Genomic DNA, 15,804 nt, shown 5'->3' with positions numbered 1-15,804 from the left:
GCCACCAAGTTTCTCAAGTATGACTTGCCCTTGGTGAAGCCATGGTGGTTACCAGCAATCACCTTGTCTTTATTTTCCATGTGCTGTAGTAGGGCCTTCAGAAAGGTGTGCTCTATAATGCCACTTGGCATTCTTGCCTGTCTTTCTCTTTCTCAGGATGCACTTCTGGTCTTGGAGGACATGGTCCTTGGATACTGACTGCCTTTTCTGGGCCCCTCTTCCCTCTCTTGGTCCTTCTCACACCCACATATCTCAAGCAAGATTCTAATCACTCCTTAGGCAAAGCCAGAGTGGAAATAGCAGCAAGGAGATTCCATACAAATTCTTGAGGAGGTCAGGGAAAATACTGCATTTTAACAGTTTTCACACTATGATGGCCAGTGAAAACAATGCCACAGAGAAACTAGTCAGAGGTTCAGGTCTATGTAGAACTAAAACATGTTTTCTAAAAAGTGTTAGCACTTTCTCAAACTTACTGCCTATTTCTTTTGCATTTTTTGCATGAACAGGTACACATCATGTTTACAAATATTTCACCAGTCTGTAATATTTGCTAATGCAGGTACATACATGGGCTGCAATCCATATTACCAAGTCATCTGCACGGAGTAATATGAAGCAGAACAATGGCAAAATGCAGCTTGTAGAGTATCAAGTGGAATATATTGAGCATCTAGCATGTTTTTTTTTTTTGTCTGCTTTTTGGGACACTGAAATTAAAAAATTACTGAGAAGCTCATAATGAACTGGCAATGTATAAGGAAAATGCAGTGCAATTGCAATTGCAATAAGCCGTCACAAGCTATAATTTCATTTGGTGATCTGTCTTGAGTGATTTGTTGAAGACCATGTTTTATCTGCCTGGAGTTACCATGGAACAATGTACCGATAGCCACCATGTTCAGATAGTGGGGAGCTTTCTCATCCCATCAAGGGCAGCATCAAAACCCATACTGCACATCTGGGACTTGCTGCTTGATCAGAGTAAAAACTTTTCGTGGAAGATTGTTAAGTTTATGCCTTCATGTTTTGCAGCAGAGTGGGATAGATCATATGTTTCATAATCTTTTTTTTCTGGATCTTGAAGCACTGAGGATTTGAGGATTGCATTATATGCCACCAGCTATCAGACATTTCAGTCCAATAATGTTTGAATGTATCAGCCAATTTCAAACAAGCTCAATAGGTTCATAAATGGATTGTCTGTAAAGAGATATGGTACAGGTGCAATAGATATGATGTCTAATCTTTGTATTCTTGTTGTGGGGAGGCTGTGTTGAGGTAAACACCATGTAGTGCAACCAGAAGGGAGATCTGATGAAAGACTTGGTTTTGTCAGAAGTGCCAGTAAAATTTGTACATCATTTTGTATCAGAAGCTTCATGTCTCAGTCACAGTTTCTTTTGTGCGTGACTGGGTTTGCAGAAGTGTGGATGCTGAAGCTTTAATAATGATCAACACATACATTCAGTCAGAGAGGCAGCGATATCCTATTGATTGCGTTCATATCCTCAGATAGAAAAGGTAAACTTGAAAAGTATTGTGAAACTTACCTTGCATTTAGTTTCAGTAAGGATTAGGTCCAAATTAAGCTGTGGTTTTTTTCTCTCAGGAAGTGGGAATTTAGAAGAATTTACAACAATAAATCATTACAAATAAAAGTGCAGTGAGCTAGCATCCACTCCCTGACACCCCTTGTTGTTACTTGTGCCAGCAAGAGCAGTTTTGATCACACAACACTTTCTCAGCTGAAAAGCCCAGGGGAATTGTACAGGCAGATAGCCTATCAATCAGAGCCTGAAACTGTTGCAGTTTCACCTTTTGACCTGCTCAATACAACATTAAAATCACTATTTCTTTCACGAATCTTTGCAACACGTTTTTTAAAGCCAGTTCAAAGGGTTTTTTTTCTCTCCAAAACAAAGAAGCATTATGAAGTCAACAAAATTGTTTCCACATCAAGGACAGATTCCCTTGGCATGCAACTTGCTCCAAAGAAAGACATTAACCACTGAAACCTAGCTGCCAAAAGGTTTCATACAGTGTCTGTATTCACACGTGCCTATTCCCAGAAATTTTCTGAACAAAAAGGACAATGTACATGACCTGAATATTTAACAATTTTTTTTAATTTACAAATACTTAATACGTGAAAGATTATGATAACAATAGAAGAAATTATGAAGATAGGTTTGGAATTTCTCTTTATTGATTCCACTTTTATTGGTATCATTATTACAGTGGCAAGCACAAGATTAAAGGAAGTGCCTTCAAAATTTAGTCAGGACAGAGCTATATAAACTTCTGAATTTCAAGAAAAGCTATTTGGGTCCTGTGCAAAGATGGACAAAATTTCTGTGTGTTTGTTCACTTAGAGTTGGAGGAAAGAAGGCAAAGAAGAATCAAAAATTGTCCTTTTGGATAACAAGTAGAATGGCATTCTTGGCAACCATAGAAAATGGGAGTGGAAAGGGTTTTGGAGGTAAGATGAAAAGGACTGGTTTTGGTTAGACTACACTTGAGTTGACCTTCAGCCATTCAGGATGCAATGTCTGAAAAAAAAGAAGAAAAAAACACAGAATGCCAGACTGAAAGAAGATGAAGAAGGAAAAAGACATTTTCTGAAGCAGATTTGTTAACTGAAAGTTAATAGGTAAATCTGTACAAATGGTGACATACAAATGGTGAATAAAGGGGAAGGAGAGATGAGCAAAAAAAAAAAAAAAAAAGCCTTTGAAAGAGGATGAACATTCACGGCTGACAATTGCTAATGACAGACCTTCATTTCACTGAGGTACAGAAATATCACATGATACCAGCAAATCATTTAATTCAGGAAGCAGCTGTATTTAATTAGAATCTAGACTACTGAGTGAGGTGATAAAGGTTAACCCAATTTAAATCAAAGGTAGAATAGCTTCAAATAACTAATTTGAGAAAATACAGATTCAGTCACTACTGAAAGAGATGGTGAAAGTAATGTAGTCTCTGCCAAGAATTATTCATTGAGTTAACAGTTACTCATATCAGAGGAATATTTATTAGCTTAGTTCACACTCTTAGGACACATTTTTAGATTTCCAGATGAAATATGTTAAAAGAATGAAAAATTGTCTTAGTTGTATATGTAATTTTTAATAAAATAGGGATTGTCTTTTCAGAAAGATATGTAATGACATGATTAAGTGTATTCTAAAATTTCATTTGATTACCTACTTAAAGTTGATCTTTTGTGTTAGACAGACTAAAATTCTTCTTTAGTCTTCATGTCTAGGAGAACTGTACACCTTGAGAGCTTAAATTAGGTGTCAGGAAAGTAGTAATTAAAATTAGCTAATAGGAAAAACAAGGCACAGAAACTTAGCTAAAATACAATGTGTGTTTATACACTAGCTAGAAGCCTAGTGTTCATCTAATTGCTTATCTGAAACTAGACCCACACTCAGATATGAAATTGATGATGAATAAACACTGAACTGCTTCAACCGCACTGCCCTTAAGTATTACTTTAATTAGCAAATAGTTCTGTTTGACCCAGTTGGGCCCAGTCTGGTGAACATTTGGTTACGAGTAGTTTCAAAATGGATAGGCATAGGGTTCACAATTTATTCAGTGCTAGAAAGTACCTTCCATACACAGATGCTGTCAAATTGTTGCATTTTCAAAGCAGCACAATAGCATTTAGGGAAGGGCTGGTTTATTAGCATATTGTATATCATCCATACTACATGTGCTTTTAGGGAATATATTCAGGTTTTATTATTATTATTTTTATTTGTAAAACTAGAGTTTAATACCTTAACACTATTTATAAAGCTGAACATTTTAGCATGCGAAGCAGTCAGGAACATTCCATAAGCATCTGCTGGGACTTGGGCTACTGCTCTGCCAACTTTCTGTGGGCAATATTTTTTTTAATGCAATGAAGAGAATTCCTTTGAAAGGAACAGGCAAATATATGTGTGTAGTTTACATACTTTTGCGGTTCACATATTTTGTGGCTAAAAATATCCAGAGTTCATATCCCACCTTCAGATTCAGACTTGGAAGCAAATCCAGCTGCAGAGCACAGCTCTTGTGTATGGCTCATCTTTTCTTCTGTGTGAAAATAATTTATTAAAAAAAACAACAACATAAACATGAAACCTTAAACTTTGGATTCTGACTTGGCATGATTCTTCCCTACATAATTTTATTTCAGAATCTGCTTGGTCCAATCATCTCTATAATAAGAGTAAACATTGAAAGCTTGGACAGTAACTGAAAAATTACAATCTGAAGACTTCCTAAAATCTGATATTTGGACTGACCAAACCAAAGGAAAATATATCACTTGGCCTTAAGCATGACAACATCACAGGAGCAGACTTAGATTTCTGGCAGGTTCATTTGCTTGTTCATGCTGTCACAATAACTTTCTTAATGTTAAGAAACAAAACTTACTTTTACAACTAAGCTCAAGTAGGATGCTTACAATTTCTTGCAGTACTTCTACAAGTGGAGATGAGTCTCAGTTCTTTTATTAACTTAGACAAGGTCAGGAGAATGAGGAGTACTGTTAGAAACTAAGAAGTTACATTGACATTTTCAGCTATATTATTCCTTGCTAGTTTAAGATGGATAGTTTATAAAGACATGCTCACCCCTTGAGGTGGGAATGTTTGTTCTGACCAATTCTCTTTCATGAACAGCTAATATGTCTCCAGAATGATGCTCAGAAGAAAACCAAGGAATACATGGCTTGTGTAGATGTTTGTGCAACGATGTGAACAGTGCAACTTCTTTCAACCCCAATCACATGACAGTTACCCATGTAGGTTGAAACTCATAAAGCTAAACAGAAATTCGACTTTTTTTTTCATTTGTCTATAGCAACTAATCATGATGCTTTCTTTGGCATGTCCCCTCTTTTAGCCCAGCCCCAAGCTTAATTTGATTGGGAAAATGGTATGTGTCCATTTGTCCAGAAGGTCATTAGAGCATGCTGCTGTAAGAGCATGCAACAGTGCTTGCTCTTGATACACTGCTATGTGTCCAAAGGAGCTGGACCAGGTAGCCAGAGCATTGATTCTACAGATACCCTGGGCTCACTGCACAAACTATCAGGAGTCAGTTTTTGCATCTAGTCTGATGTACCCAAACATGATTCTGATCACGTGTTAGCCATCTGCACACTGCATTCACATATAGATTCCAGTCCAGGATTTCCCAGATGGAAACATACTTTGTGTACCCACACTGAAGTAATCATTATTAGCGGTGATGACCTGAGTCCATGCCTGCCCTTCTCAGCACACAGACAGGAAACTAAATTGGCTTTCATTAACATAGCTGCATGTGCTCATCCAGACACAAAACAAAATATTGCACAACTTTCATACTGTAAAATATTCATTTATCTTTTGCAGAATCTTACTGTCAACTAACAAATGTGTTGAGTCTTAGAAAAGGGTAAAAATATCCCAGATTTTCTTGAACCAGAAATATAGTTTAAATTGTTCTTGATTTCTTTTTGTACTGTTTATTCTCAACAAGTGCTTCTCTGACCCCAAGGTTCAATTTCCAGTGTACAACTTACATCTGTTGATTTCATCATGGGAAATAACTTTTGTTTATTTTGACAGAAAAGTAACATCAGGAGATTGCTGTTTAGCTGGCCACAGTTTCCATCAACAAATTCCAAACAAACTGAAAAAAAAAGGTGCCATAAGTCTCTTGTCCTCTTTGAGATATTCAATTCCTATTCCTTTACCATCCTTTACCATCTCTTACTGGGAAAATTATGTACATATTTCCCCTAAAAAAAATGGTCTCTGATGGCTAAAAAAGTGGTTCAAGCTTTTGCATTTCATATCTACAGACTACAACGAGATCCCAGATTCATTCCCAAAATACAGGAATTTATTTTCTAAGATGCTGAAAGTACAGTAATGTTCTTTCAAGCCTGAAACAAGAGGAACTGAGTTAAGAATGAAGAGTAGTTCCAGTGGGAAAATGATTCGAGAAAGGCTCTGCTGCCTGAACAAAGGCAGGAGGTATTCTGAGCTACATGCCTGCTATTAAACCATATAGACCATACACACATGCATTCAGTGCTGAGGCTGAAAGATAAAACGTAGTAAGAGAAGTCACCTGGTCCGACCTTTGGCTTCAAGAGAAGGACACAGTCTTTGTCCCACCTAGCAAATGTCAGAGTATTACGTTCTCTATGATCTCCACTAATGAAGATTTCCTAAACTTCCCAGATAATCTATCTAAGTTTCTAATTTCCTTTATTGTAAGAATATTAAATGTATCTCCAGTATGGACTCCCTTACTGCATTTGAAGTCAAAGATTTTTTTTTCAGCCTAGCAATGAGAACTGAATATCCCCTTCCTAGATTTTTTTTTCCTAGATTTTTTTCCAAGATTTTATCATGTACACTCTCAATCTTCTGTTCTGCAAGCTAAACAATTAAAAATTTCCAACATTTTCACATCTGACATTTTTAAAAGACTGCAAATTACTCTCACTCTGGACTTTCCTCAGTTGGTTGACCTGCTGAAGAGCAGATCATAGTTCCAGAGCAAGGTAACATCACAGGGTTATTGAATATATGCTACCAGCTAAACGGTCTGCTTCTATTTTCACCAGCTTCCTTGCTTTGACTAATTCAGAAAGGTGTTACTGATACTTTCTGGCACTCATGTCTTAGACTATGTCAGATTTCTACATGGGAATCTGGGGAGTGTCAGGGCACAGAGTTATTCTCACCTGGATTTCTTAGGAGAACAGTCTTTCATAAGAACATCCACTACGCTTCAGTAGCACCTTCAGTTTGAAGAAGATCCCTTTTTGCCTCCCAAGAAAATTTTCACACTTGTCCATCCAAAGAAGTAAGTTGGCTTGCTTTTGGAAAGAAAGAAATAAAGAGTAGGAAAAACAAGGAAATACCTGTGATTGCAGACTTGTTTGCAGGTAGCATTTATTATCAAGAAGATTCCTCTCTGAAAAGCATATCTAAGAGGACCATGAAGAATACTGTACATAAAATGTGGAGGAAGGTGTTTAGATGAATTGCAGTTACCCTTGACTGTGAACTCTAACCCTGACTTCATTCTGTGCCTTACATTCTTCCTATGTGTACCATCCATTGTCTTCCCTAAGACTTACTTAATCAGATAGTCTTTCAGAAGAGAGAACTGTTACTTTGACAGGAAGAGGGAGGAGTTAGACTCAGAGCAAACACAACACAGGTGCAGCCAAAGACCTGGTGAGTATCTTTGATCCATGGCAAGCATTATGGAAATGCTTCAGTAAACTATCGTTTTATTCTGGAACGCTATGTAAGTGCTGAAGAAAATGCTTAGTGAATAAAGATTTTTTTTTCTCTTGGCTTTCAGTAAAACAGTTCCAGATTTTTTAACACTATCATTGTCATCTGCAGAAATCAGCAGTCACTGATACGTGATACCTGCCTTCTGTATAACAGGGCATTGGGCAAGGAACTGTCTTTTGTTTCCTCCATTATAATGCATCATTAGTAGTACTTTCCTACCTGCCCAACAAACAATGATCTGTAAGACTGATTTACCAGTATCACTCTGTCACTCTGAAATTATTAATATTTCTATTAGTTCTGGGGTTGGTTTGGTATTGGTTTTTTTTCGTTGTTTTTTGTTTGTTTTTTGCTTTTTTTTTTAAATTGATTTCTCTTTTACATTTTCACTGTCACTTAATAAATTTTTCAAGGCAAAGCCACATAATTTTTTTTTTTTTTTACTCCTATGGACATTTTCTTTTCCTAGCCAAATCTGCTGTCTTAAGCATCACTTGGTACCTTTCAAAAAGTAGTAAAATCAAACCCAGTTAAGAGGATCCTTAAACAGCGCTAACTGGATTTATACCAGTCTAAGGGGGAATGGGAAAGGGACTTCCACAGACAGTGGAATGTAGATGTATCTTTGGTATGAAAGGATATTTTTGTCCTACACATAGTGGAAGTGGAAGTAATTGAAACACAGTCCCTGCAGTTCCAGAGCTCAGCTCTGCACCTATAGCACACCACCTGTCTAATACTGTACTTCAGAATATAGATGTCTTTGGATTGAGGCTGATATATGTATGGCCATAAAAAACCAGATTGCAAAACAAGCATAGGCTTACCCGGTATCATTAAAACCGTGAGCATTGTTTTCAGTGTCAATCCATCTTGGTCCATTCTGTTTCACATTTGACTCTCCAGCACATATATCTAGTTTGCCTCTTTTTTTTTTTGCTGATTCTAAGTCCTATTCCCAACAGCACTGTTATAAAATGAGAAATTCTTTCAGCAGCATTTTTCACAGGCTGGATTTTCAGCGCATTTAGAGCATGCCACTCCTCCAAGAACCTTGACATGGACCAAGACTAGCAAACCAGCATCTGCACTTAAATAGTGAAATGCCATTCAATTAAGTATTGCCTCAGAGCAAATCCCAGACACTGCCTTTCTGCATATGTGTGAACTTTGCTGCTGGAGGAGGTCATCACTCCAATCACATTTCAATCACTATTTTTTTATGCATCAAATCCACCATTCCAGAAAAGCCGTGGTAAACCATTCAAGATTTTCCCTCTATTTGTTGTTGCTTGAAATAACAAGAATGAGCGTGACTAATATATAAATCCAATAAGCTCTATATGTAAATCAGTTCAGTTGCACAGAAGACATAAAAAATTGTTAACAAAGGACCTTCACAATTTATAATTCAGCAGGCTTTAAAGTTATGGCAGTGAAGTTTCTTTATTTCTCTTAGATAGTCCTGAAGATTATTACCCAGTGAAAACTGCACTCCATTCAGGAATGCTTGCCTGGTAATCTCAGACAATAAAATGTCATATTTCTTGTCTGAGCAATAACAGAAGTGAACACATCAGCAGAGGGTCAAGGGAATGACATGCCATTACTGCAAAAATTTTCTCCTATGGCTACTCTTTATTCTCCCAGTGGGATTTTTCCCAGGATAATGATGGAAATCTGTTTGCACATGAACTGCTTCCCTTTTAGTTCTAGCAGGAATCATTCCTGCTCTAAAGACCCCAAAGTCAAGTGAGCTGAACTCTTTTGGAATGGGACTCCAGTGCTCACAGCTTTTCTATTGAAAACCCATTCTTTATAGGGTGAAAGAATGGAATTTTCATAAAATTGGTTCATCATAGTTACAGCAAAACTGAACTAGAAAGCAATTCAGAGACATGGGAAAGAAAATGCAGGCACAAGGTGCTCTGTTTTTAAAGGACTGTGAATAAGATACTTAATAATATTGATGTAATAGTGAACAGAAAACAGGTGCATATACTATGCAGATCAGAATGAATTTCCAAAATGCAGTATGTGGACAGCCTAGTAACAGGGACATACACTGTCCCTGTTACTGTGTGGCATCTGTAATGCAAGTTTGACTTATACAAATCAGAAATGCAGGCTTAAAAAAATTATTTATTGTACTGATTTAGTTGACAGAGTAGGGGAGATACCTTTGTCAGGTGGATCCACAAAAAACAGTAGAAAATGCCACCCCATTGCAGGCACTGTAGTACAAGGAGCTTACCCATCCTCCCGCTGTCTTGATAATCCATTGCTGACACCTGTGGTGCTTTGAGATGTAGCAGCTGCAAGAGGGGCTGCTGCTGTGCCAGCTCCTTCTCATCCTGCCCTTTCCTATACACATAACTTTCCAGATCCCCCAAACCATCTGTCTCACTTCTCCACCCAACTGTTGCATCAATTCCTCCTTCATCTGTCCCAGCTGTATCATTTCACCTATAAAACACACTCCACCCACTTTACATCAGGCTTTCAACACCCATGTTCCCTTTGCTGTCAAGTGCCTGACCTCAGAAACTGAGTGAGAAGTACCATCCATGAAATGTCCTGGCAGCAGGCTCCAGCCATGGTGCTGCCAGTGAAGCTAGCTTCACCAATAATGGATTTCAGTGGGGAATATAAAGAAAAAAAGCTCAGCGCTCTCAAAAACAATAAAGCATCTATAGTTTTTTTCGATGACAAAACCTGTATCTACAGACAGATAATTGCATATTTCTGATATTTTCTACTTCTTTCACTACTGTCCAATGTATTTGTGTTGCTTTTTTTTTTTTTTTTTAATACATCAACACTATTCCTTAAATATACTTTGCAGTACAGTGAAAAACAAGCAGGAGTTGCCAATACACTGTTATGAACTCACACCCTGAGCTTTAACTCGCACCAAAACCAAGGCTGAGGGCTTTGAGAATGGAACGGGGCAGTTGATCAGGACTGAACACAATGGACAATTGTCTTCCAGGTGTATTCATTTGTCTCCACCAAGCAACATTCCGCAGAGCACAAAAGCCTTCAGTGTGGGGACAGTTAAGCATAACAAATGACATACCAGACTTTCCCCGCGCCTTTGCTGATTGTAAGAGGTCTGTGTGTCATAGTTATTGACTTTGCTATCTTTGTGTTATTCTGTTAAAATGCATTTAGTGTGTTGCATCATTCTGAATTCTGGTGCAGGATTTGTGCTGGAAGGTATGGAAACCAGAAGAGGTAGAAGGACTCTGAAATAACGATTAAATGACACTTTCTAAAATAGTCTGTTAGTTTGTTGTCTTACTGGCCGCTGCTTCTGTTGTCTCCACATTTTTTTATTTTTATTTTTAACAAAGCAAAAGTTTTTACTGTGAACTACCTACATGTAGCTCCAAATATCCACTTATTTTAGTAAAATTTATAATACCAGATTCTACTTCTAGCCAGGAAATGCAAACAAAGCTTGGAGACAGCTTGTTCCCTGACCCCAAATTCATTCCATGTTGCTATAGCATCACCCCCTGAGAAAATGGGACCAGCTCTTTTCCTCTCCTTAGACCAGCTCAATGGGCTTTTGTCAGCTGTTGAATTATAGCATTAAAATTTAAATACTAGGGATTTAATGGAGGATTATTATGACACCCTGGTGCATTCTTTGTGTTGCTCTTGGCAACAAACCTAAGGAATGAGTGAAAGAAATAAAACCGAAGAGCTGTCTTGTTAAAATCATGCTGGTGTTAGGACATATTTGGGAGAGAGAAAAATGGTTCCCTAACTTTGACTATTATTATCACACCAAGTGGACTGAAAACCCTTTTCAGTCAGTAAGCAAGACTAGCAGCTGAACTCCATTCCAAATCTGTTGTCATATTCTGAAAACAGGTTTCTTCTACCTTGTGCGCAAAATAAATGTGATTGACAGTTGGGAAAAGGGCATTGCGTTGATTTACTACTTTTACCTGCTCATCAGATAATAGCAACAATTTTAACATTCTGGCATATCAGAAACGTCAGACAAATTATTTTAGAGTAGAAACCACTCTATCTATCTCTATCAGAATATATGCATGATATACTGTGTATACATATTGCATGTGCATGACTTAGACAAATACTTAAATTATTCAACAGAAATTGAACTTTTAGTGTCATGTTTTCTCCTGGAGTCTCTATGTTGTAAGAGCATTTCATATAAAACATCACCTTTTTCACAGAATAGAATAGGATTTGGTATTAGTCTTATTATAATAGGAATTGCATTCTGAACTGCATAGCCAGATTGTGCAGGGAAATATCTAAAACTTCATACATGGAGCACAGTCTTTGTCTACTAATCAACATTTTTCACCACAGCAATCAGACCCAAGTTAATCTCTGATCTGATTACTCTGAACATCTCCAGATGTGTGATTTTTACTCTTTTTTTTTTTAACTACATTAAAGATATTTTTTTTGAAAGAGAGAAAAAGAAGAATCTGTGAATGTGAGCTTTATATAAATTTAAACAATGCAATATAAGAGCAATACAAAACTTTGAAAGACCGCATGTCCCCAGTGAATGATCATCAGCATTATATATTTAACACAGTAAAATTAAGACCATGAGCTAACCCACATATTGAAGCTAGTTCCTGTATTTTAGGATATGTCCCATGTTGGCTATCAGAACTTAATTTCCTGTGTAACGAAAAGTGGACCATGACTATGTTGGAGGAGACTCTGCATAAGGTGAACATCTGACTGGTAAGCACAGGTGGGACAAAAGGAGGTTGGATGGAGGCTATAGACAAAGTGAAGTGCTAGTCAATTAGTGTCAACAAAATAACCTGATCTCAGGCACATTTACCCTAGCATGTAAATATAAAAAAACTGTCAGTGAGAAAGAATAAAGACTGCTTCAGTATTTTGTTTTCACTAATAGAAAACTGAAAGCGTACTATTAAATTGTCTCTGGAGCTTACAGTTTCCCACAAAACAACTAAAAAAGTCCTCAGAAGACTACCCATTTTTAAAGAACCAGTCAGAAACAGGAGAAAAGTTTTTTTAAATCCCAAGGGAGTTGCCAAGGAGTGACTGTGGTCATACATTCCTAGGGAGCTGTATGGATTTGCTTTGCTGTCTTCCCATTTGAGAGCATCACACATGGGAATTACCCAACCTTAAGCAGAGGAAAGAGCAATGGACATTCCAAAGTGATTCATTGATGCGCTGTCCTACCAGGGCTTCAAACAGGGAACTGAGTAAGCCTCAGGCACTTCAATACTTACTTACAATTGTAAATTAAATTGAGACACGCCCACTGTGTCCTCAACCAGAGCAAAGAGTAGCTGTCACATGAAATCAGAGACAGGAATCACGCAAAAAAATAAGTCAGCTGGTAGGAACTTGTGCAGAAAGGCTACCTTGCTTACAGGAAGGACAAAAGGAGCCCCCGTGGAGGTTCAAAGAGGTGAAAAACCATCTCAGAGGGGCTTCCAGCTAGCGTGGAGAAGACAAGTCCAAGTTTTAGGGATGCTTTTCTAGAGCATGGGTTATCTTATTTTCACAGTAAAATATGCCTTCCAAATAGCCAGTCTTCCTCTTCTAATGAACAATGAAAAATATGTAAAATCTATTAGGCTAAAATGTATAACAATGTGTCCCAAATAACAATGGCATATATATTAAATGGCATATAGTTTAAATACACATTTGGTTTATAGAGATAGTGAAAATTTTATAGATACTCTACCACGTACTAAACTAAGTCCCTAAGCATGGTTTAAAAAAATAGTATCTGATGTTGATTTATTGTAGAACAAATGATTGTTTTCTGATTATTTTTTTCCAAACTTTTAGTTCTAGGGTTATTTCAGACTTACAATAATTAAAAAACAAACAAACAAACAAACAAAAAAACAAAAAAAAAAGCCACCTAATTCGAGACACTGGTTACATTACAATTTCCAAAGTAAATCATATTCTTATTACAAAAGTCAACATTTCCTGTCAAAGGAAAGCAAAACACAATACTATGGGAAAAACAAATAGTTCCACTTACCTTGCTGGCCTCAGAGAAAATCTCTTACTGAGAGGGAAAAAATATTTTCTTTCCCTAAGAGGCTTTTTTAAAAATTGTATTATTAATGTATTTTTCTGATGAGATATGGATACATTGAGTAGCACCTCTGGAACAAACAAACAAGTATACAAATATAAATATTTATTGCTGTCAGAATTTACTTTTTGCTCTTCCGTCTTTAAGAAAGACAGCTAGAAGTACTATCTATGATCTCTCTTGTCTTTTCTGGACTGGCTTCAGCTAAACTTAGCAGAAAAGCCAAAATGGCACATCAAATGGATTTTGAGATTCATATCTGCTTTTTACAAATAAAGGAGTTTCCACTGAGCCACTTACTAAGATATTGGCTATTTTTTACAATAGCTCCAAGATCCTCCCTATGCAGACTTTGGAAATATGTCACGAAGACAACTGCACTCTAATACTAGCCAACAGAAATATATTATCTTCATATTTGGACTTCAATACTTGGCCTTTATCATGTGAAAGAAGTATGTGTTAAAACGTGTTTTTATCACTCTTTATTACTCATATTCTTAGACAGCATTTTATACTGGGGCTTTTCCATGACAGATGTTGTATAAATTCACAAGGATCAAGTCCTGCCTCAGGGTATATGATCCATATTCAGAATGCAGGCAAAAAATGGGAGAAGAAATAATCACAGAGATTATCTGACTTCCTGAAATTTGGGAACAGAGTATTTTGGGAACAGAATGTACCTCCCACATATCTGCTAGTGCTCCTTGAGTATTTCATGGAAAATAAGTTGTAAAGTTGTTCCCAATTTCCTAGGGCTTAAATGACCCATTTAACTTCCTCATAACTTTGTATGAAATATTTGCCTTCATAGTTCCTGAAATTACCTCCAAAATTCTTTTACATTTCTTCCTACCAAAATCATTTTTATATTTTATTTTTAATAGATGAAAGCTACCTTTTCAATATATAATTTATGTTCTAATAATTAAGAAAATATTTGAAGGAAAATACAAATAAGGTTTAAAACATCATTGGCTATGACTGTTTTCATTACCAGTTGTATAGTCCACTGTCCGTAGAGCTTATTGGTACAGCAAAGAAACTTGTAAAGATTCCAGTCTTTCTCATCTGTCCCACAGACAATAATACAAACTCTGTAGATCTTCATTTTAATGAAGCTGAAAATTTCATTTCTCTGTTGAAAATGTGCAAAAAGTCACATTGAAAAAAATTCATCTATAATGCACTCGAGTGTAGCATCATTTGATTTTTTTTCCAAATTATTGCCTCTTTCTCCAAAACAGCATCCCTTCCTCTAAAATATCAAAATATATGGGTAAAAGCAACCTATACTTTTTAATGTTTTTGTGAATTTTTTTTTACATTCTTGAATTTTATTTCAGTGGATCTAATCAAGTGCATTATGCAGTGGATCTAATCAAGTGCATTATGTTTTCTTTTAACAATGATATTTTCTGTTTATATATACATATTTATTTTCAATTTTCCAGCTCTTGATTCAAGGCCATCTCCAAGTTTGATAGCAATTTCAATTGGATGCTTCTTGGCAAATCTACTGCTCACATCTTTGTTCTGTGATTGCATTCAGTAAACACTTGCTAATATACCAAGACCTGGGGGGTTGGACTATAAAAAACCTGTTTTGTGTTGCAATAATGCTTTTGTGTAATCCATTTTATTCTGCTGAATTAAGAATGACCTTATCTGTAAAAAATACTTGGCTTTTTTTATAATTCAGGGTTGATGTAATGGTAGCAATTTAAATAGTTCTGGGCAATGTTTTTCCTTTGAGTGAACATATGGTCTAATCTATCAACAACATGCACTGGTGATTTATCAGAAGTGATTCATTCTCATAGTCTTTTATGTTGCACTAGTCATTCATTTAGTTTGGAATTAGTTCTCTAGTCAGCTCATATCTGAGTATGCTTTCAGAATGACAAATCCCACTGTTGCACTGGTTATGCAATAATTCCATGTCACCTTTTCTTTGATTCTGTGACAGTCACAATAATTCCATATTTCAAAGTAAGTTTCTTGTATAGAGTTTTCTTCTTTTCCAATGTGTTTCTTTCCACCCTTTATTTGTTTTTGCAAATTTGTTTTAAGAAACTGTAACAACTTTCTCCTCTTAACGTAGCTCAAGCATATCTCTTCCTACATTCTCTGTTCGTGGACTTTGTCATTTGACCAACAACATGTCAAATGCTTTTTCATAAAATCTTCACTGACCATTATTACTGAAAGATTTATTACACATTCCATTGACCATGAAATCTTAACATTATAAGGAAGGATTTCCCCTCTCGTTTTCTTGCTTTTCTGTTTAATGTTGTTTTATATATGCTGAACTATTCATTATTTATTGGAACCCTTCACATCATCTTGAAACCTTATTGAATACTATATTGATTTGCATTT

General features: G+C 36.4%; 1 long non-coding RNA gene across 1 annotated transcript in view; it reads right to left on the bottom strand.

Moving 5' to 3' along the window:
- The window catches only part of LOC109366119 (uncharacterized), a 46,322-nt gene that overhangs the window by 12,158 nt on the left and 18,360 nt on the right, over positions 1-15,804 (bottom strand). Inside the window, exon 5 of the long non-coding RNA XR_014881398.1 lies at positions 6,755-6,889. This is a non-coding gene — a long non-coding RNA (uncharacterized LOC109366119). The remainder of the gene's footprint in view (positions 1-6,754; positions 6,890-15,804) is intronic.

This window comes from Meleagris gallopavo, chromosome 2 (assembly GCF_905368555.1).
Source record: "Meleagris gallopavo chromosome 2, MGAL_WU_HG_1.1, whole genome shotgun sequence".
NCBI lineage: Eukaryota > Metazoa > Chordata > Aves > Galliformes > Phasianidae > Meleagris > Meleagris gallopavo.
This window is presented reverse-complemented; position numbering and strand designations above follow the sequence as displayed.